A 24,490-nucleotide genomic window follows, 5' to 3' on the forward strand; every position below is an offset into this window, starting at 1 on the left:
AGATTCCCAAGAAACCACATCAGGGAGCCAGCCAATCCAATGCAAAAGCATAAGAATCTGTATTTCAAGCTAGCTTGAGCTCCCCATCCACCAGACTCGCCAACACAATGGCAGGCCAAGTGGCTGAGAGAGGGAACCCCCGCGTAGAGACGGGCTTTATAGGGGGGGTTGGAGTAAGGGGAGGAGAAAGGACGTAGCCCTTACCCTGAGGCAAGATGGAGGGCGTAGCCCTCGCCCTTTCATTCCCCCCTTTGTCTTGGAACTTCCGGCTCAATCATGAGACGGACTGCATTTCTATTCCACTGTTGCTAGAGGCCCGAACTGGGCACACAGAACTATCAACTGAACTGTTTAACAAATGGTCCGGTGGAAGGGGAAGAAATCATTTTAGCTTTAATAACTTCTATTGAAATAGGATTTTTCTTCTTAAAATTCCTCCATGGCTATTAAAAAGCCAAATCAAGATTAATTTATCTACTGTCCTGATGTTTGCATAAACACAACAAGAATGGTAACTGACTACCTTTGCTGGAATCTCATGGTTGAATCTTAATGTGCCCTGTAGGGCCAGGAAGCCACGCCACCCAGCTGCCATCAGGCCCGCCTGCAGTATCTGCTGAATTAGGTGAATCCCTCACCTGTAGCAACTCCACCTGAGCCCACGCTCTAGGCTTTAAGCCCATCTCAGTAGCCCTCCTACTTGTTGCGGCCCAGAGTGTGTGGGGGTTCCGCAGGAACGCAGAGGCATCCCTACTGCTCCCCTTCTACTCTTGCCAACCGCCAGTGATGGTAGGGCATGGACCTGACGCTCCAGCGCCAGCCATCTTCAGGGCTCCCAAGCAGGATACCAGGCTTTCATCGTGGCATTTTTACTGGCTTCAAGTCTTTAGCGCTCAGACAGGGCTCTTTAAAAAATGATACTCCAGTCAAAGTTTTCCGTTAATAAAACCACTATTAGGAACTGGTCTTATTGAATCTATGCAAAGAAATGTATTGCCATGACTTATTTAGCGTTGCCAAATTTCAGAGGAATTACACAAGAAGAAAAATATATAGATCTACTCTAAGATTTTCTGATTTTTCTTGCCAATTCCTTTTGATAAAACAGTAATTGTTGGCATTAAATTTTCTTTCTATGCATAACCATGCCTCAGACCTTTTATTTTAAACAGGCCTTTTCCAGCTTACTACCCCTGACATGGGCATGGTCACAAAGGCCTGCAAGACAGTATTACAGGCTGCCAACTGTTAGCTGTCTCTCAACAGAGACCAAAACCTGATGGGCACTGTTCCTGCCCATTTGGACACCTGTCCTCTTGGCAGCTAGCTATTCTTTACTTTTGGGGGCCACCCCACATAGTTCCCTTCCAGGACAGCCAGCACACATTCAAACCTGCAAGAGAATTAAAGGTTAATATAACATATCAATACAATGAAACATGATATTGGCATCATGGCTGCTTCAGGCAGCCACATCCTACTAAAGTCTATTTTTGGCCTTCCTATAAATTGTCCTTGTCTCTTTGGAGCCATGTTCATGAAGATGCAGGCACCATCTAAGTCGTGAGCAATGTTACCAGCATCAGGCAGGTAGCAGGTTGCGTTGATCTCGATCGACACTCCATTTGGTGACGAAGTCTTTCCGGATTATGGATGGGTCCGCTGACCGGACGTGGGTGTGATGGAACTAGGTCGCACGTGCAGGGCTGCCAGGGCCTCGTCTATGGCAGACAGGTAGTCAGGCAGCAGGTCCAGGAGACAGGTGGCCAGAAACACAACCCCGGCAAAGCAGCTTACCAGGCTCAGGACTTTCTGGCAGAAGGCTGAGGCTTCGGGGCTGGCTCCCGGTCGGCGTAGCACACAGATGGGCACCAGACTGCAGATGAGCGTGAGCACCAGCAGGAGCACCAGGGTCCCCAACTTCACCTCCAGGCCCACAGGCAGTGGGGGAGCCGAGGCTACTGCCTCTGGGCGCCACACCAGGAGCTCTGGTTCTCCCCAGGGCCCCATGGTGGCCGGCTGCTCCAGTGACTCTCAGACCTCGCGAGGGTCTCACTCCATGGCCCCCACCAGGTTCCATGGTTTGTTTCTACCAGTTCCCTTTGTGGCAGAGCAGCAACCAGGCCTCTTTCAAGGGAGTGCGCTAGGAAGGGGCATCAGCCCCTCCTTTGCTAGCTGCAACAGGTATCAAACCCTTTCAGTACATTAGACCAGCTTCATTCCCGCCTATCTTTATAGATTCCAAGGTCCATTGTCTTCCTTAATCAGTACTGGCCTGTATTATCTAATTCAGCACAGGCAGGGGGAAGGGCCCATTAAATCTTTGCCTTGAGGAACTGTGAGCTCCATCCTTAAATGTCCCAATCAGACTAGAAAAGCCACGAATACCTTTTAAGTTTACCCCAGAATTCCAAAATCTCAACCCAGCATAGAATATCACATAGCAAATCAAAGTTCCCAGCAAACAAACAGATAGAGATGTTTACTAGTTAGGCGGCCGATTCCACCTCTGGCAGAGAGTAAGCGCCCTTGGGGAAAGATCCCAGCGGCCGCTCACGGTGCTTTGCTATGGGTCAGAGCACTCAGCCTTAAGAAATCAAGCGTGTGCCTTTTTTTTTTTTCCAGACTTTCATATGTATATGAACAAACAATTATACCCAAGTAAATATACAAATATTAAATAAATATTTACACTTACATTCTTTCAGTGAACAAGTCCTTGACCTATGTCTTATCCAGATAGAAATGGCACTCATCACAAATAAATAAATAAACAAATCCAAAACCAAAATCCAAGAAAGCCAAGGCCAGAAGTACCCTCTGACGTTTCAGGGGTACCAAGGAAGGAGAAGGTAGGCCATGTCCAGCCCTTCTCACAATCCACCAGTGACCAGTCCCAGCTCACTGGTCTATCACTTATTCAACATTTTATTTTATTTTATTTTTCCATCACACCAAAGCCATGCTTTCCAGTTAGAACTCTTAGCCTTAATTTTTAGGTGTCATGTAAATAATGAACATTTCTCAGATTAGTAATACATTCAAAATTTTTAAGAGACACAGAAATTTCACTAGTTATACATATTTAAGCAATAAGGACAGATCAATTTACAGAAACCAGTTTCTACCTGAAATCGTACTTTAGAAATTGGATTACTGCTATCAGTTCCTTTTAAAGACTTTGCCATAACCTTTAATTGTCTTTAGTTTAAGGAAAGCAGGGTTTTCTAGATTTAAGAGATTAGCTTAAAAATAAATCCGAGAAGCAAGCACGCTTGCAGCCCCATAAAACTCTGCCTTAAAGCTCCACCCCTGACTAAATCAGAGGGAGGGGCCTTTGCTGTTTCAAGATGGCGGCCCCCAGGGGAGCGGCAACCCATGCGGCCAACATGGCGGCTGCCAAGTCATGCAGCTCAACATTGTGGCTGTCGAAACTGTTCTCTGACAGAAAAGGTGATTTCTTTATTCTCACAATAAACAAGGGAAGAGCAAACCAAAATCCCTAAAAGATAGATGGCCAACATTATATTGTAGACAAACAGAAATTTCATTAACTGTTTATACCTTTTATCTAAGCCAGCTTTTCTTCTCACACGTGCACAGAAATTTCAGACGCATTTACCTGGGGAGGGTGTGACCTGCTTTCATAGGTCCTTACTCAGTTGCTCACCGGACCAAAATCCTGTAGCCACACAAAGGAGGGGAGAAGGTAGGCCCCCTACCTCCACACTCACATACTTTCACCAGATATTCATTCAGAGTTTAAACAATCCATTCAATTTCTAACAACTTCCCAATTCCTGAGGGAGCTCTAAAGCCTCCCGCAATTTCCTTGAAATGATCAATCACAATACCCAAAGGAGCAGTCAGTCCATTCCATAACGTCCATCCAGTAAGTTCACAGAAAGAAACATATAAACACAGAAAACTAAATGGGCCCGAAAATACAGCCTTCCAAATCCATGGAAGCAACTAGACGATGGCATTACACCAAACCGGCGGGAGCGACCCACCTCGTCTCAGATTCCTGAGGGGAATACACATCCCTCGTGGGGAGCAGAACGTCTTCTAACTCTCCCCCGCCTGTGGTCATTCACGGTGCGTCCGCCTGGACCCCTCAGGCACAGATTCCAGAAGTGAGCTCACACAGGACAGATAAAGAACAAGTCCCTGAACAGAGGCAGTAGAAAACTGCCTAGGAATGCTTCTCTTCTACCTTTTTTAAAAGATAAGCCAGATTCGAACCCTTAGCCAGTCCGAGTTTTGATGGTGAGTACCATCTAGAAGCCATTCCTCCAGATACAGGATGAGTCCCTTAGAGATAACATATATCACACAGAACAGAATACACAACACACAGACACTTACCGCGGCCAAGCAGACTCTTCGAACTGGGGGGTCCCTGGATGGTCTTGGGAATCCCAGACGAGCCCCCAAATGTTATGCCCAGATTTCAAGATTCCCAAGAAACCACATCAGGGAGCCAGCCAATCCGATGCAAAAGCATAAGAATCTGTATTTCAAGCTAGCTTGAGCTCCCCATCCACCAGACTCGCCGACACAATGGCAGGCCAAGTGGCTGAGAGAGGGAACCCCCGAGTAGAGACGGGCTTTATTGGGGGTGGGGGGGTTGGAGTAAGGGGAGGAGAAAGGACGTAGCCCTTACCTGAGGCAAGATGGAGGGCGTAGCCCTCGCCCTTTCAATTATGTAAGTTGGGGGAAAAATAACATCCACTTTCCAGCTTTTCTGATTTCAAATTTGGGGAAAGTTGCAAATATTGTGCGTCCTAACCTTGTTGACCCTACAAATGACTCAAAAACAGATGTACTAAAGACTTTGGGCGAGAGAAACCAAGATGGCGGCATAGGTAAACACCGGAAATTGCTGCCTCCGACAACAACTTCAAAAATACAACGAAAAGACAAAACAGACATCATCCAGAACTACAGGAAGGCTGGCTGAGTGGAAATTCTACAACTAGAAGGAAAGAGAAAAAGCACACTGAGATTCAGAGAAGCTGCGGAAGTAAAGTGCAGAGGTACGGAGGTTCCAGCGCACGGAAAGGGGTGGGCACCTGAGGACGCAACTGTCTTTGAATCAGGAGGGAGTCACAAGCTCCCGACTGCTCTGAACTCCAGTTCCGGGAAGTCTCTGGGGACCCAGGATTCATACGGGGAGAAACTGGATTGTCTGGCAGCAGGCAGAACTTGGAATTTGAGGGCAGCTTTCCCTCAGAGGTGCTTGCAGCAATTACCAGGACACTGAGATGCAGGGCCCCTTAGGGAAGGGCTGAGGATCAGCCATAGCTGCTTGCTCCGCCCTGTTGATTCCAAGACCCCGCCCCACCCAGGCTGCGGCAGAGGCTTTTACATATGAATGCCCTGGCCCTTTGCAATCTGAAAATTACCTAACAAATTGCAGCTGGGCCAGACAGATCCAGAACTTCCAAGAGAAGGCCCAAGGCCCCACAGCAGCTTGCATTACTTCACAGCTGGGCCTCATCTGGGCACCTCCAAACTCCAAAAAAAAGAAGGGGAATCTGCAGATCTCTTCGTAGCTCCTGCTGGGTAGCCTCAGGCAGAGGCTAAATTAGCACCTCCTTAGAGATCTAAGAGCCAGTGTACCCAGTGGTCAGAGTGGGACAATCCATATTACAACTCCTCAGATCCATAAAGGACACACTCAGGGGGCAGACTCAGTGAGCACCAAAGCCCTACTGAAGCAAGTCTTGCCCCAGAAGGTTGTCTTCAGCATAGAAGTTCTCCCACTGCAGACACAGCTTGCTGGGGTCCAGCCCCAGCGGGTCCAGGGGTCCCCAAAGGTGTGGACGGAGTTGGCAAAGAATGAATGACATGGAGGCAGTGTTCAGGTGATCATCATAGCCAGGTTCTTCTTCTTTATTGTCATCTAACATCTGTATTTATACTATTTGGTCCCAAACTTATCCATTCTATACAAAAGGCCAGGGGGCTTCCCATCTCCATTCAAAGGTTACTCTATTGTTCCACCAAGCTACAAGGAAGTAACTGAAGGAGGTCACTCCAAGCAAAGATCAAAGCGACCAACCACCCCTCTGGCACTCAGTTAAAGGGTTTACTGATAAAAATCCTCACCTGGGGGAACAACCTTTCTTCTCCTAGCCAGGTTCCTCCCCCTATTGTCCTCTTACATCTGCATTTATCCTATTTGATCTTAATCCCATCCATTCCATTCCAAAGGCGAGGGCATTTCTCATCTCCATTTGGATCGGCTTCCAGCAACAGCTGATTCTCACAGCCAATTGGCCTGGAGGTCAATTCCTCCCAGTGATATCTACAACAATCAAGGCTTAACTACAACAAGACTGTGCACAAAGCCCAGAAAGGGGTGCCCCAAGAGTGTCCACCTCAGGTAATTGGGGAGGCTGAGCCACTGGGCCCTATAGGACACCTAGCACACAAAATCACTCTACCAACACAGGGAAGCATAAAAAATGCAGAGACAAAGAAACAGGTCACAAATGACAGAAATGGAGGAAAGCAAATGACTGGATATAGAGTTCAAAACCACACTAATACGGTTTTTCAAGAATTTTCTAGAAACCGCCGATAAATTTAGTGAGACCCTGGAGGATATGAAAAAAGACCAACTAGAAATTAAGCATACACTGACTGAAATAAAGAATAATATAAGAGATCCAACAGCAGACAAGAGGATTCCAAGAATCAAGTCAAAGATTTGAAATACAAAGAAACAAAAAATACCCAACCAGAAAAGCAAAAAGCAAAAAAAATTCCAAAAATATAAAGATAGTGTAAGGAGCCTCTGGGACAACTTCAAGCGTACCAACATCCGAATTATAGGGGTGCCAGAAGAAGAGAGAGGGCAAGATATTGAAAACCTATTTGAAGAAATAATGACAGAAAACTTCCCCTACCTGGTGAAAGAAATAGACTTACAGGTCCAAGAAGCGCAGAGAACCCCAAACAAAAGGAATCCAAAGAGGACCACACCAAGACACATCATAATTAAAATGCCAAGAGCAAAAGACAAAGAGAGAATCTTAAAAGCAGCAAGAGAAAGACAGTCAGTTACCTACACGGGAATACCCATACGATTGTCAGCTGATTTCTCAACAGAAACTATGCGGGCCAGAAGAGAGTGGCAAGAAATATTCAAAGTGATGAATAGCAAGAACCTACAACCAAAATTACTTTACCCAGCAAAGCTATCATTCAGAATAGGTCAGATAAAGAGCTTCACAGATAAGAAAAAGCTAAAGGAGTTCATCACCACCAAACCAGCATTATATGAAATGCTGAAAGGTATTCTTTAAGAAGAGGAAGAAGAAAAAGGTAAAGATAAAAATTATGAACAGCAAATACATATCTATCAACAAATGAATCTAAAAATCAAGTGAATAAAAAATCTGATGAACAGAATAAACTGGTGAATATAATAGAACCGGGTGCATGGAAAGGGAGTGGACTGACAATTCTTGGGGGGAAAGGGGTGTAGGAGTGCAGGAAGAGACTGGACAAAAATCATACACCTATGGATGAGGACAGTGGGAGAGGTAAGGGCATAGGGTGGGGTGGGAACTGGGTGGAGGAGAGCTATGGGGGGAAAAAAAGAGGAACACCTGTAATAATCTGAACAGTAAAGATTTAATTTTAAAAAAAAGACTTTGGGCTTTTCAAAAAAGGAATCCATCACTGAGGATCACTCATCTGTCAATCTAGAATAAAATGCAATGTGTATTAAGCCATTTTCTTTAACAGTTAAAATTTATTGAGCCAGGGAATGCTGTGGCATAGTGGACAGAGCAAGGGTCTGAAAGCCTCTGTCCTGGCTCTATCCCCAAGTAGCTGAGGAACTGAGGCCACCACTTACTCATTAGTTCTTTCATTCATCACTCCCCTTACCATTTCATGTTGTCCCTGTTAGGAACAGAAAGGATAAATCAAATGAAAGTCCTTTGAAATATTACAAAGTGCTACAACATTACAATGTAGTATTTTTGGGGTGATAAAATTTCAAAGTTAGAAAGAATTTATCTAGTCAGATTTCTTTAATTCATTTTTTTTCTTTTCTATTACTTGCTTAAAGCCACTCCATATATTATTAGTTGTAGTCTTATGTTTACATAAAAACATTGAAGCCTGTAAAGATTCTTTTTTTTTCTTTTTTTAAATATATTTTATTGATTTTTTTTACAGAGAGGAAGGGAGATAGAAACATCGATGAGAGAGAAACATTGATCAGCTGCCTCCTGCACACCCTCTACTGGGGATGTGCCCACAACCAAGGTACATGCCCTTGACTGGAATCAAACCTGGGACCCTTCAGTCCGCAGGCCGATGCTCTATCCACTGAGCCAAACCGGTTAGGGCTGTAAAGATTCTTTGTGAGTTTATTTGAGCAAAACTGTCAACAATTACTGGGAAGCAGAATCTCAACGTATTGGGATAATGCTCCAGAGAATGGCGGTTTTTCATCTGCTTTTATACATTGCAATCAAAGGAGGAGACTTAGGTGGGTTACATGAAATCCATTGGTAATAGATTAGAGAGGCGTGAGAAAGCAAAGCAGAAAACCTCTGGGATTGGATAAAAAGTAAAATGATAGACATACTTCTTTTACTTAGGTGGGAGCAGGATAGTTAACAGTCAACAATTGACCTGTAACAATAACAAGAAAGGAATTTATGGTCTCTGTCCAGGCCCCAAGGGATCTGGAAAAAAGGAAGTTTCAAGTTACCCTGACATTTCAAGGATATGTTATCATAGATGCAAAAAGACAGATAGGCTCAGTTAAGGTTATTAACCTAAAAACATTCCAGCCTGTAAAGAATTTTTGTGAGTTTATTTGAGCCAAACTGTCAACAATTACCAGGAAGCAGAATCTCAACGTATTGGGATAATGCTCCAGAGAATGGCGGTTTCTCATCTATTTTTATGCATTGCAATCAAAGGAAGAGACTTAGGAGGGGTACATGAAATCTATTGGTGATAGATTAGAGAGGAGGGAGAAAGCAAAGAGCAGGGGAACCCCTGGGACTGGATAAAAGTAAAATGACAGACACATACTTAGGTGGGTGCAGGACAGTTAACAGTCAACAATTAACATGATAACAATAACAATAAAGGAATTGGTGGTATCTGTCCTGGTGCCCAGGCACATTAGATTGTGCCCCAAGGGGTCTGGAAAAAGGAAAATCACAAGTTACCCAGACATTATAAGTTACCCTTTTCCTCCCCCTACCTCTCCCCCTACTTCTACACTTACCCCTACCCCTCCATCTCTCTCTTCTACCCCTCCCCCTCCCTCTTCCTTTCCCTCTCCCTCTGAAATCAATAAAACATATCCTCAGTTGAGGATGAAAAGAAAAATGTAGTTCACATAATTTAATAAATAGGATGACTCGTTACTATCACTTAGGATTTTTATAGATGGATATAAATAATTTTTACAATTATTTGCTCAAGATTGCTCAGCTCATACATGGTAAAGACAAAACTAAAATCGGTCTTTGCACCTCCCTCCACGACCTCCCTATCCGACTTCATTAACTCATCTTCACGTAAAAAAAATCCTCCCTCTACTCCACCCCACAAAGCTCCAGCTCTTTCTACCATCCAAAGAGAGATTTTCTTCATAAGTAGGACAGCTATTTTAGCCAATTTCAGATGATCTAGCCTGCCAAAGGGAGTCACTTGACTCTTTCAAGTTCAAAGTCCCCTGGTGCTGGGGAAGGGGTAGAGCGGGGGTGGCCACACAACCCTATCTGTGCCACACAACCCTCTATTGTATTCTTATCCCTCCTTTCTGCCCCTGACCTTATGTCCCATGAGGAGGCACATGCCCTTCACTCCCTTCCCCTATCTCAGGCTTCCCCTGCTGGGACTGGGAGGCCTTCATTCTTTTTCAACCTGATGTTTGAGTGCTGATCCTTCAGCATTAAAATCCCCCTTGATTTTTCTCTGAGAGGCCTCGTGTAATTTGACTTTCCTTATCCTAGCGGTTAGGAACTTGACTTTTTGTGTTTGTATCTCTCAGAGACCAGCGTGAGCTGACATATCATTAGCACTCCACAAATGTTTGCTGGAACAAAGGGAGAAAGGAGTGAAGGGAGAGAGGAAGAAGGAGAGAAAGGGAGGAACCAAAGGTTTTGTTACTCTAGAATTCCTGAAACGAGTATAACATTGAGTTCACCTCCCTAGTTCCCAAAGCATTTAACAATATTTATACATTTCTTTATTTACTTTACCTATATCTACCTGAAAGTATTGATAATAGAGAAATCATTTTAATTTTAGTCTCAGCAAAATACATAAAGCATAAGCTGATAAAATTGAAAAAAATAAAATAAATAAAATTTAGGAGATTTATGTATGTGTGAGAGAGAGAGAGAGAGAGAGAGAGAGAGAAAGTTGGGCTGAGACTGAGAATTGAATTGCAAATAGGAATGGAGACCCACAGCAGATCATGGAGATTCAAAACACTAAGTTCTTTTTACAGATATGCTTCCACACTGCTATGTAACCCCGGGTAAGTCATACTCTCAGAAGCATTAAAATGGAAGTGATTTTTAAGGCTGTCACTCTAACTGAGCTGTCATGGACAGTAATGATAATGCATTTTAAATAGTCAATTTAAAAGGACCTGCGAAAGTGATTATTGCATTATCCGAATTTCCACAAAGTCTACTGATCATTTGAGTTTTTCTGTTTCTACTTTCTTGCCTAACTCAACTAACACCACTAGAATTCATGAACTCTAGCTAGACAGCCATTTGTTCCCAAAGAAATAATTCTATTTTGAAATAAATGGCTTTAAACTCTGTTTCTGACTTCTCTGGAGTTCCCACTGTGACTCTCCTGTCTTAATAATTCTTGCTTAGATTCCATACCCTTCTAAGACTTATGCCTATCTCTTTAACATCATTCTCCATTATGTAGGCTCCATCCCAGGACATTTAAATAAATTCAGATGGCCCATGCCACGTCTCTCTGAGAGTTCATTTTCGCTCAGCTTTTGACTGCAGCTATTTTGGATATGTCCTTCGGAATTCTCTGGTCTCCAATCCCTTAGCTCTCTATTCTAGCTCCTAATGCTAGTCACAGTCTCCTGGCTTTGATTACCTGGGTGGACGTACTTCTCTGCCACTCTGCATTCCCTTTGACCTAACATCATGCTTATTTATAAACTCATATCTGCAACGGTGGGTGAAAAGTATGGTCATTGCCCTGTTCTGGCTATGACTGACTCATTCTAGCCCACCAACCTGCTCATCACGAACAGGAAGCTAGGCAAAGCCTGTCATTACAGCATCCTTCTAAAACTCAAATTGCAATGTGTTGTTCTCTGATTCCAGTGCCAATAGCCAAATGTCAGTGTGGTTGTTCAAGGTTTTACGGCTTGGCTGAGGACCGTTGACAACAGAAGGCTGGGAGGAAAACAGAAGCCAGCTGGGAACTCCCACCACTGGAACGGAGAGCACACTGACCAAGCTTCAAAGGCAGGCCCTGGAGAAGGTTATCAGTGAGGCACAGGCAGGAGGTCTCAACAGTCTCAGCTACCAATTCAGGAGTTGTTGGTTCTGCCACGGGGGAGAGGGCATTGACCATGCTCACAGCAAGTCACACTCTTCACATTGCTACCTTAAAAAACATACATATAAAGGCTTGCTGAAGACTCCTTTCATTCTTTCAGTAAATTGTTAGGCATCAACTATACACCAGGCATTGTGCTGGGCACTGGGTATACAATGGAAAAGGAGAGCAGGCATGGTGACTTCTTTGGCAAGATGTGTTAACTGTCTTGGCATGAACCATTCTTTGTTATTGTCTTGTCAGTATTAGAATAGCTTTGGACCAGACGATGTGGCTTTTAGCCAGTGCATTTATGCAAACAACTCTCGGATGTGCCACAAATCTGTGGCCAAAATAACATGATGGCCTCCATTCCTGTTCTGAGATAATGACACAATTTTGCAATAAAAGACATCTTTCATAGGCAAATAACAAAAATATATTTGGTGGTCTCTGCATGTTTTGAATTTTCTAAGCAGTTTTTTTCCAACTGACAATCCCTCTATATTCAATTCAAAATAATCCCAACCTAGAATCTTGAATAGTTAAGCATCACAACACATTTTCTGCAATACATCCAAGTATTTATGCTAACTGTCAAGAGTACTTGGTGATCTGATATGAAAATTATTAAATTTTGTTGAACTTGGTTCTCACCGCAGGATTGGTAACAAAAAGATTTGATCTCTTGAGAAGACACTAGTTAATATCACTACTAATCAATTTCCAGTGAGGAAGAACACTTACATAAATGAAGAATTGTGTCATATTCTTGGCTTGGAAGACAAACTTTGTAAAGATGTCAGTTTTTCCTAAAACCAACCTATAAATTTATTACAGCCCAATGAAATTCTAATGGAAATCTTTTGGAACTTGGCAAAATAATTTCAAAATTTGGAAGAATAAAAATATGCAAGAAGAGCCAGGAAGATCCTAATACAGAAGAATCTTAGGGAGAACTTAGCCAGTTATTTAAGCTGCAGTATTTTCTGCTAACCTATGGCTGCAGGAAAAGACAGATGGTGAAGGAAACAAAATATTGAGTACAGAAGTAGATCCTAATATGAATAGGATTTGATTATATAATAATGTGGTGAAAAGATATGTGTTATTCAGACAACCAACTAGTCATTTGGAAAAATAATAAAGTTGGATCCCTACCTTGAACTTCCAGATGGAATAAAAATTTAAAATTTAAAAAAAAATCATAAAGTACTGCCTAGTAGGTGTGGCTCGGTGGCTGAGCATCAAGCGATGAACCAGGAGGTCACCAGTTTGATTCCCAGTCAGGGCACTTGTCTGGGTTGTGGGCTCAATCCCCAGTAGGGGCCATGCAAGAGGCAACCAATCAATGATTCTCTCTCATCATTGATGTTTCTAGCTCCTTCTCCCTCTTCCTTCCTCTCTTTGAAATCAATTTTTTTTTAAATCAAAAAGTACTAAAAACTTTCGATGGATATACTAGTAAGTGAAGGAGAACTTGAAGCCTGACAGTTGTTTGTCCAGACATCAGATCTACCCCCAACCCCGCCAAAGGAGACAGTCCCCACAGTGAGTCTGTGAGTGGTCCTGGTGTGCCAGAGTCCCCTGCCCCGGCTGGAGGAGCTGGAGGAGCTCCATCTTCCCCCGGTCCACACACAGGGCCTGTGGGCACAGCCTGGGACTTGCTGACTTCAGCAGAAAGTGCTCAAGACTGGTTTTCAGATGGCTCTTCCCTGATATACAGTCACTAGCACAAGTAGGACTATGGTAGCAAGTTCTACCCACTTAGAGGTGGCCTTGAAGGACTATTGGAAAGAAACATCTTCCTTCAGACTTCAGTCAAAGGACACATTAAAGATTCCACTAACTGGAAAATGAAACTTTTTCTTTGCCATTTCTTGGCAAACAGAAAAGATCATTGAAGTGTAGGCTGGGTGATTAATTTTGACTAAGAAGGGGAAACGAGTTATTGCAGCATAAGAGAGTCAGAGAGGTGACCCCCCAATACACCTCCTCACACTCCATGGCCAGTGTTAAAAATCAGTAGGGGACACTAGTAACACCACACAAGCAGGGACACTAAGGCTCAGATCCCTTTGAAGTAAAAGATCGGGTACCCCAACAAGTAAAGAACCCCAACCAGCTAAAGAGCAAATGGAGGACAAAGAATCAGTTTTGTAGTTTCAAGATAGTATAGATGTATTTTTGGCTTATGAATGATCAGGAAACAGACTGACTATCTTTAAATATGTCAATATATCTCTGTTTTAAGTACAAAGTCTACCCAAGGTTCAGAGAGAAAAATGCATCTTCTTGCTTACTAGTGGTTCTGTAGAGGAAGTTAATACCATCTGCTATTTTTTATGTTGCTCTCTCTTCAACCTCCCTCATCCCCTGCCTCCGGGCCCTTGGAATACTCTGCACCTCTCTCTCTTTTGAGCTTTGCTGTGCATAGTCCTTCGGTTCACCAGGCTAATTCCCACCTCCATCACTCACACCTTGCGCTCTTCCTCCCCCTCCTTCAATGACTGCACACCTACTGCCATGTAAGACTCAGTTCTCTCTGAAGCCTTGTGAGGACATACCCAACAGAACTGACCACTTCTCCCTTACTTCCATAGGAGCACCTATAATACTGATATTATAGGCTTACATGTTGGTCTCTGCTTACCAGATTTACCTTTAAAACCACAGGGCTTGGCACCAAGAAGAGCACATAATAGGTGCTCAATAATGCATGTGGACTCAACTGATGAATCACCAGCGTTAGAGGCAGGTTGAGCATGAATAGACTTTTAGTCACAGACTTTAAATGAAACAAACATTCCTACAGGTTTACTCCACCTTAAATAACTCAGGCTTATACCCACAAGCACTTAGAAAGAGCCAGAATGAATTCTTTCCTCTCGACCACATAAAACAGAACTATTTTTCAGACCCAGTATTTAAGGGGGAAAGGTTAAGTGAGCTTCCAGGCTTGTGGATCCCCCAAGGTCATGACAACAGCCAACTAGCCTTGGCCCTGGCCCTGTGACTCTTCTTTCCCTTTTCTGTTCAAAGGGGAAGAGGAAGTTGTGCAAAGACACGACAGTAGCCTTCAGTGTGTTTTCCAGGATCGGCAGCTCCAGGGATAATTCAGGCTTGGAGTTCAGAACTATTGGCACAATTCACATTTTTGTTACAGGCCAGTCACTACTGACTGAGTTCTTCTTCCTTTCCCCAACATTTTCTCTCCATATGATAATTTGCTTGGTAAACTCGCTGTGTATTAATAGCAAGCGAAATTCTGGGAAATTTGCATTTCTCGTCTTTTTTCTCTCAAAAAACACTTTTTCCAAGAGGCCGTTTTCATTCAGTGTCATTGCCAGAAGTATGTTTAACATGATAGGAGTCTTGTGACCTCTCCAAATGGTCCCTATTTCCTCGTGAGTATATGTCAATCATCTTTGTATCCCGTCAGCCTGTCTAATTTTAATTATGATTCCAGTGGGCATGGGCTGCTTACATCCAGCTTTCTGCTCTGTGTAGATACACATCAGACCAGATTTTAAAGCCACAAACTTGGAGCAAATTAGGTAGCGCTGGGAAGCTACATTAACGTTTTTAGCATAGTGGAGGCTATTCTTTATTTAAAAAATATGTTTTAATTGGTTTTCTAGAAAGAAGAAGGGAGAAGGAGAGAGATAGAAACATTGATGAGAGAGAGTCATCAATTGGCTGCCTCCTGCATGCCCTTCACCTGGGATTGAGCCCGAAACCTGGGCATGTGCCCTGACCAAGAATTGAACCGGCAACTTCCCGGTGCATTCGAGGATGCTCAACCAACTGAACACTGGCCGGGCAGAAGAGGCTACTTTATGCACTCATGCGGTAACTTGCCAAATGCTCCTTAGTGATCTGAGGAAAAAAAAGTGAATTTTTCATGGTATTTATTTTGGTTTTAGGAAGTTAAGCAAAGTGAAGGTCTGAACCAGTATGAACAAATGACTAACCTTAGATCTTACCTGTTCTAGAGTCTGTACTGCGGCCTAACTGAGTGAGCATATGCAGGAAATGTGCGCAGGTACAGGCCCAGCTCTGAACACCGACCTGCTTTATTTTCCTCTCTCAGGAAAACACCCTCAGGAGAAATTCTCTCCCTCCCTCTCTTGCTTCCCCAAAGCTAATTCTTTACTTTAAACATTCATTTTTAAACCCTGGGTTACCAAATATCAGGTATATCATGTATATGTTTACATTGAAACACATATACCATTTAAACTGACAAAGTCAGTATTTATCAAAATGACTTTATAAATTACCCGTTTCCATTCTAGTGTCACCAAATGACCTCAAAGGAATTCCTGACAGTTAATTTCTGTGAAATAATCTGAACAGAATGGAATATTCCACAGATATGTATGGAGCACGTACTCTGTGCCAGACACAGGGTTGCACAATGAAAATAAATTAATGACTAAAAGAGAGATTATCCTGTCCTGGCCGGGGTGGCTCAGTTGGTTGGGTATCATCCTGTGCACCAGGAGGTTGCTGGTCCAGTTCAAGGTCAGGGCATATGCCTGTGTTGCAGCCTCAATTCCTGGTAGGGGACGCAGCCAATCTACGTGTTTCACTTCACTTTCATCGATGTTTCTCTCTCTCCCTGCAAAATCTATAAAAATATTTCTGAAAAAAATTAAAGAGACATCATCCTTACTTTCATGAAATTTACAATCTGGCTGGGGAGATTGATATGACAAGACTTCAGTAATAAATGTCATAAAATGTCTAATTAAAGCTCTGAGGATTTGTATCCCAATAAAATACTGAATCCACTGACTTTCCTCTGTCTAAACTTAATGGTCAATTTTCAATCAATCAAAAGCATTTAATGCAATTGATCACACCCTCTTTTTCTAAACATTTCTTCAGTTGATTTCCAATTCTATGGACTGACTCCTATATTTATGATTCCTAAATGTATTTATGACTCCTAAGTTCATATTTTCAGCCACAACTATTTTTCTAAATTTGATCCTTCCATATCTTTTTGCCTACTCAACATTGCCTCTAAGATACCTAATAGCATCTCAAACTAAACTGTCCCAAACTGAACTTTAATTCCCTTCTTCACTTCGCACAAATCTACTTCTCTACTAGTGTTCACTTTTTTTTATTAAATGCAAGCCTTATTCATTCAGTTGATCAGGTCAAACATTTTGGAATTGCACACAACTTTTCTTTCTTTCATGCTCCTCATTCAACTTACCAGAAAATCCTATTGGATTAACTTTCAGCCTATATCACAATTTTACCATTTCCCACTGCTTTCATCACTATACAATACATCATTTTCTATCATCTCTATCATTCCAGTAGACCCCCCCCCCCCCCCCGGGTATTTCTTATTCCATCCTTTTGTCCTATTTTCTATACAGCAATCAGAGATATTAAAAAAAAAGTCTGACTATGACAAGTCATTTCCTTGTGTACACCCTTTCAATGGCTTCTCATCGCATTTAGAGTAAAATGCTTACCATGACATGTAAGGCTCTGTCTACAATGATCTGGGCTTTGCCCGCCTCTCTGTTCACCTTCCCTCCCACTCTTCTTGCTATTTCTTGAGTTTGCTCTGCACATTCCCACTTGGGGGCCTTGACATTTATGCCCTTCTGCCTCAAATGTTGTTCCCCTAGATATTATGATGGCCCTCTTCTTCCATTCACACATGTCCCTATTCAAATGTCAACTTTTCAGACTAAACTGCTAAAACAGTCCCTGCCCACCTCTTTCTTTCTCACTATCTTCTTGGCCTGCCTTACTTTCTCTCTAGTTCTTATCATCCCTTGACATTGTGTGTGTCTGTGTCTGTGTGTTTATTTGTTTATTGTGTGTCTCTCCTATTAAGATGTAAGATTCAAGAATATGGAAACTTTTGTCTCATTCACTTTCATATCTCCAATGCCTAGAACACTGAGTGCCTGGCACACTGTAGATACTCATCAACTATAGGTTGCATACATGAATATGATGATAGTAAAAAAAAATTATAGGGAATGATAAGGTATCCTACATGGACATAACTTAGATTGGGGTATCAGTTAAGACAGTGAAGGAAGCAAAAATGCATTCTGGTTAACATCTAGAAATAGAAAAAATAGCCACACAAATGTGTATAGCAGTTCCCTAACACTCTCAAGACAGTTGCGCAGCCCTCCTGAGCTGACCCAGTACTGGTAGGCATAAAAGCTCCATTGAAGAAAAATGTTTTTCATGTATAGTTTGGTTTTATTTTTTTTCCCAGAGAAATGTGACCAGCAATATCTTATTTATCTGTGTAACAGATCTGTTAGGTAGTTGGACAAGAGAGATGAAAGGAGAAGGAAAAATAAAGGAATAATACCAGTGTTGTCGAAGTGAAAAGGCAGTGAAACAGAGAGAAGTCTTGTGACATGCCCAGCATGATAGTGGGAGAGCTAGACACGTAATTGATCCTCCTAACTTATTACTGATCTCTGCTTCCAGGACCTGAGATAGGAGGGAAAAGGAGAAGTTTCTGCATATCTACCCAGAGTGGATATGTTTTCTCTTATATCTTCTCAGCCCAAACTTATAATCCCCATCATGACTCTCTTAAGGTCCACAGTGTAGGAAAAAGGAAAGAGTAGGAGGAAAATAAGTGTTCTATAAATATTCGCTAAATAACTACATTAATTGATAAGAGAAAAGGGGGCAAGAGAGAAGGTGTTGTTATGTGTATGTATTCACATTTACACACACAAGTACAATTCTTAATGATTTGGGCCTGTGTGAAGAAAAGGAGTTTAATTGATAGCATAAAAGAATTACAATTTATGGAACTGGAATATGGAATTGAATGGAAGATTTTTTTTAAAATACATATTTTATTGATTTTTTTACAGAGAGGAAGGGAGAGGGATAGAGTTAGAAACATCGGTAACCAAAGTACATGCCCTTGACTGGAATCGAACCTAGGACCCTTCAGTCCACAGGCTGACACTCTATCCCAATGATGGCAAACCTTTTGAGCTCGGCGTGCCAGCATTTTGAAAAACCCTAACTTAACTCTGGTGCCGTGTCACATATAGAAATTTTTTGATATTTGCAACCATAGTAAAACAAAGACTTATATTTTTTATATTTACTTTATATATTTAAATGCCATTTAACAAAGAAAACTCAACCAAAAAAATGAGTTCGAGTGTCACCTCTGACACACGTGTCATAGGTTCGCCATCACTGCGCTATCCACTGAGCCAAACCAGTTAGGGCTGAATGGAAGATTTTGTCTCTATTTCTCTGGCCTCTGAGTTTTTACTCTCAATGACCTCTCAACTATCAGATAGTTTTTATTTATGTCAAAGTATCTTTTCTTCAAAATTATAAGGAAAGTACATCTGCCAAGTACAATTTTATTGACACAACAGGTTTAAATATGTAACTTATGTTTTCCCACTCCAGTCCAGGCATATGGTAAGATTGAAATAACGGTAACAAACAGTATCACTTTGACTTGGCCCTTAGAATTTTTTAACCCAGTCAGTCCACAGAGAATGTTCTTCTATGTGTGCACAGATGTGATGCATGTGGCTACAGCACAGCATCTGCCATTTCTTCCCTTTTTTGCTCCTGACATGGGCCATGTGGGTGCTGGGCCCTCAGGCTGTTAATGCTGTATGCTTCTCTGTGTCAGTATGTCTGTAATTCTTCCTCATTTCACTTCCAACTCTTCCATCACTGGTCCTCTGGCCACTGTCCCCCTATTTCTGAAGCACAGTGTTCTCTGCTCTTTCTTTTCCTCCTGAAGTACAATGGTTCTTATCTGCACGTCTAGACATCACATTTATGTAACAACCTGCTAGGAACCAAGGGTCAGGATATTATTTTTGAGAAATTGACTCTGTCTTGTTTCCTACTCATCAGGAAAGAATGAGGGGTTTTGGAAGATAATGTTAAATAGCTGCTAAAAAGCCATCCCCAAGCCTCTTTTGCATTTATGTCCCCCACTGTGCAGCCTGAAGAGCAGAACACTTGCTTTTCCATCTTCCCTTGCATCTGGAGTGGCCCTGGGAACCAGTTCTGGCCCATGGGACATACCTGGCCCTGCGGGTCAAGAGAGACGGGGATCTGAGAAAGATTCTGCTTTCCTGAAAAGAGAAAACAGATGAGACTCATGTTGCCTCTTCCCTTCTACCCTCTTTCTCTCTTGAATGCAGAACTGATGGCTGGATCTGTAATGCCATCTTGTAACCATGAGAAAAAGTTCAGGAGAACCCCAGATACATCAACACTGACATCACTGACTTAGAGAACCAAGGCCAGCCCTTACCTTCCTATTGAGTGAGAAAAATAAACCTGTGTTTGCTCAAGCAACTCTAGGTTTATTATTTGCAGGTGAATGCAAGTCTACCTGATACACAGGTACTCCCTTCCCCCACACCATAGCCCCCTTTACAGAGAGAAGCCAGAGCTTTGTAAGTCGAAGGCTAGGACATATTGGTCACCTTGGAAAAGCTAGGATGTTTTTATTTTTTTTAAGTAGGCTAATTGGAGAATGGAGATGAATTATTCAAGAGAAGGGAGGGACCCAATCTGGGAAAAGAAAGACTGGGAAGGATGGGAAACTATTAGATTCCACAAATGCTAGGGACTTGAGTGGCTCCTGTGTTTCTTGTGTCACCAAGTGCACAGCACTGAGAGCAGAGGTAAGTCGGTTCTTTGTAGCTGAGTCTGGTCAGTAGAGAAGATCACTGTAAAGGGTGTTCCTCACCCTGCCCAATGCAGCAATTCTTGGAGACCACTAAGGAGCAATTGAAAATGGCATCATGTAGTAGTACAAGTGGAGCTCTACGTAGAGTAAAGGCCAGGTCTCTTGTCTACCCACAGGCTCTAATAGTTTTCTGCAATCTATCTGTGGGTAGAAAAGACATGGCAACAGTGCCTGATATTGGAATTTTTGTCCACCCTAATAAATAGAGGATTAAGCCAGATTTCACTTCTTAAACTGTCTTTGTCTTTATACTTAAAGTGAGTTTCGTGTAGATATTATATTCTTAGATATTGTTTTTTTATAAAATTGTTTTATTTTATTCAAACAACAATTTTGTCATTCAATTGGTGTGTTTAGATCATTTACATTTAATGTAATTATTAATATGGTTGGGTTAAAACCTACCATTCTGTAGCAGTTTTGTTTGTCCCATCTCTTTCTGCTTTCTTTTAAATTATTTGAGTATTTTTAACTCCATTTTATCTCCACTATTGGCTTACTTTTTTATATCTCATTTTCAAAAATGTTTGTGCTTACCCTAGGATTTAAAATATACATCTTTCATTCATCAAATAGCATTATAGTATTTCACATGTTGCTAAGGACTACATAACAGAATATTTCTAACTCTAGCCTTTTATCTTTTGTGCTGTAGTGATCATATGCCATAAAAATCAAATATATTGATCCAACTGGTTTTTGTTTTAGATAATCAGTTATCTTTTAGAACAGTTAAAACTAAGGAAAAAAAAGAATTTTATATTTACCTTTATGTATGTCAGAGTTTTCTTTTTTTTTTTTTTTGCAGATCCAAGTACAGTATCTTTCTAAAATTAATAAAAATATTACATTAAAATTGTATAAGGAAAATAATTATACCATTCAAGAGACTACTTGTCAGGTCCATAGAAGATAAGAATTGATATAGAAAATACTATTTTTCAATGCAATTTGATTAAATGGTTCAATGCATAGTTGACCGTATTTTCTCTTTGGGAGAACTTTTTTTAGTGTTTTCACACTTGTATAAATAATCATGACATTTATACTCAAGTATTTATATAAAGTTCAAACTTCAGGACTCTTTTGGACTGCATGTCATCATTACTACCACTAACTGAATAGAAAAATGACTTAAAACATGTATTTTGACTGTATTGATTAGATCTTCATTTGTGGCTTATTTATATGTTGATACCAAATTCCATAAAAATAGCCTATGGATTAAACTAAGTTAGTTAAACAGGGCAGAAAAAATTTAAGAGTCCTGAGAGCCTGGGATCTACTGTTAGACATTTAAACAACTGAGATATTTTAATATTATTTCCAAATGTCTGGCACTGTGTTTTGAATAGCTACCAAAAAGTAAAATATGAAAAAAATGCAATGGTACTTCTAACGGAGACCCAAAGGTATATCATAATCATCCTCCGCGTTCCTCAGTTCTTGGGCAGGTGGCAGATTCATTTCTTTGAAATACATTTGAAATAGAAAGTAAACAGCTCCTTACAGACATTACTTATAATGATATAATATTTGCTAATATAGAATTCACATTCTTTGGCATTTATTTATTTGTTTTTCTCTTGCTTTTGTATGTGTCCATATAGCTCATTAATTTCACTTCAAAGGTAATGGTATAAGAAAAGGAATTTATATATTTTTAAGTGCCCTTGTCCAGAATTAATGGCCAGATAAGCTGCCAAGACTTACGTGAATTTTTTCTTGTTGTCATTTCCATTTGGGGGGGATATGTGTCAATGAGGCCAAAGTCATAAGTCCATGTTCCACGTTTTACCTGAGTCCAGTCACCGATCTTATTTAACCTTACTTCTGAAAAATGTCTTTGTTCGGGCTGCTGCAACAGAATACCTTAAGTTGGGTGACTTATAAACAATAAATGTATTTCGCACAGTTCTGGAGGCTGGAAGTCTAAGGGCAGGGTGCCAGCTTGACTGGGTTCTGGAAAGAGCCCTCTCTGGGCTGCAGACAGCTGCCTTCTCGCTGTCATCACATGGCTGGGAGCAGAGAGGAAGCAAGCTCTCCATGACTCTTGTAAGGGCACTAACCCCATTTAGAAGAACTCTGCCCCCAGGACCTTATCTAACTCTAATCACCTCTCAAAGGCCCTACCTCCTAATACCATCGTCTCAGAGGACAGGATTTCAACATCTGAATTCTGGGGGGACACAAACATTCAGTCCATAACAAAACAAGTGAAAAACTACAGGTAGGAGCGCAGGAGGCAAGTAACTTGTTTCTGTGTAATAAAGATTAGCAGCGGCATAAACCTGCCCAAAGAACAGCTGTGACCTGCACAAATAACAGAGCTACATGTCCACAGTGCATAGGGAAATGTCCACTTAGTTCTTTTCATCTCACCTCGGGAAGGGGATACACCACTTCTCCCACAAGGTGTCCATATGAGGAGGCTCACTAGCAGCTGAGAATGCTGCAGCATCGGTTGGCCACGGGCAAGGAGGAGGCAGGGGGAGGACAGGGAGGATGTTGGAGCCCTGGGCGGTTAGTGGCAAGTAGCGCTGCATTCACTCTGGCCCATTTTTATATTCTGCCCTCTTTATTCTAACATCGTTATGATCCATTTCCATACATATCCCCCAGTTTTTGATGATATATAGTCACAAAAACTTGCAATTCTTTGGGTGTGTACTCCATTACTTTCCAGAGTTGTTTTGGCCCTTCGAAGCTTGATGAAATTTGACCATAGTTAGGGGTCTAGTGAAAGCAGAGGGGGCGTGTGGTGGGTCTTGACAAGAAAGAACATTCCCCTGCAAGGCATATGCCTGAAGTGAGAAGATCACAGGAAGGCTAGTAACCTCAGGCATAAGAGGGAAAGTTACTTCTAGTGGAAAGGGAGCCTTAGAGTGGCTCAGTGATCTCAGAGCTTCAGTTTCCTCTGGGTTCAATTAAATGTTCTCATTTCAAGTTTCGCAGTGCCACAATGTCCCTGTCAATGCCCTAACTTTCTCATGAGAAAGTGAGGCTGTGAATTTAGCTGCAACCCACATGATTAAGTTTTGTGTTTGATTTTCAACAAGATTGGCTCTGTAGCTGCCAGAAATGAGATTCTTTTAAGGATGTCATAGTTAGTGGTTCCAAGATCATAATTTTCACTAGGAGTTAAAGTACCTGAGATGGTCCTTTATTTTTTTTCTTCATGCTCTCCAAAGCACTCAGAGAGCTTCTACTGGTCAAGTACAGCAGTTGCATGGGCTCCCACACACTTACTTAATTGGCATCTAATTAACTAGAGGTGATAACTTCATTGTGATGCTTCATTCCCTGGGTAACTGGCATCTCATTTTCCATTGGCAAGAGGCTCACCCAGCTCTCAAAATCCATCTTTTCAGGTTTGTCTCCTGGGACCACTCCAGATATGAATTCCATAGCAGTCAGAATCTATCAGGAGACAGAAATCGCACAGTAATTAGAATAGGAAAAACTTTAAATAAAGAATTGTTAACTAATAAAAGGTAGTTAATTCCTCAAAAGGATAAAAAAGGACTCCAAGATATCCATAAGTGGCACGTGCAAAAAAGAAGTTACTAACTGTAGACTAAGGAAGGGTGAACAGTGTAGGAGCAAGGGACTTAGTAGAGTCGATCAGACTTCTCTAAGGAGGGCCTGGCTACCACAGAAATACACAGCCTGCCCCTGAATAGCTTTCCAGAGGGTCTGCACTGAAGTTGGTCTGTAGAAGTGAGTGGTTCACAAGTGCCAGAACAGGTGGGTGGATAAAAGCTGGTCTATAGAAGCAGGACAAAGAGGGGTGGATTTGGAGCTGACATTAAATTGATATCTGGCACTTTTAAAGATAAATATTTTAATCTATTTTTTCCTCCTTCTACAAAAAGAAGCCTAAACAATTTTAAGTCATCTTTTGATATCACATTGTCTGAAACTCAAAAATTCAGGTTGACCAGTACAAATGAAAAAACAATACAGCCCTTATTATTCTTTTCCTTAAGAAAACTGAGAAGTTATATCATGAAAACTGGGGCCTAGAGAGCAGATCTGTCCACCTTACAGGGAAAAAGGATTTTACGTCCAAAATAAGCATAGGGAAACAGTATTTAGAGTCAGTATTGTCCTCCAATTGTTGACATTCCTCCTTTGAAAAGGTGGAGTCTAGTTTCCTTCCCC

The sequence above is a fragment of the Myotis yumanensis genome, unplaced genomic scaffold (genome assembly GCF_028538775.1).
Source record: "Myotis yumanensis isolate MYYU_CA2020_CCGP unplaced genomic scaffold, mMyoYum1.0.hap1 SCAF_10, whole genome shotgun sequence".
NCBI lineage: Eukaryota > Metazoa > Chordata > Mammalia > Chiroptera > Vespertilionidae > Myotis > Myotis yumanensis.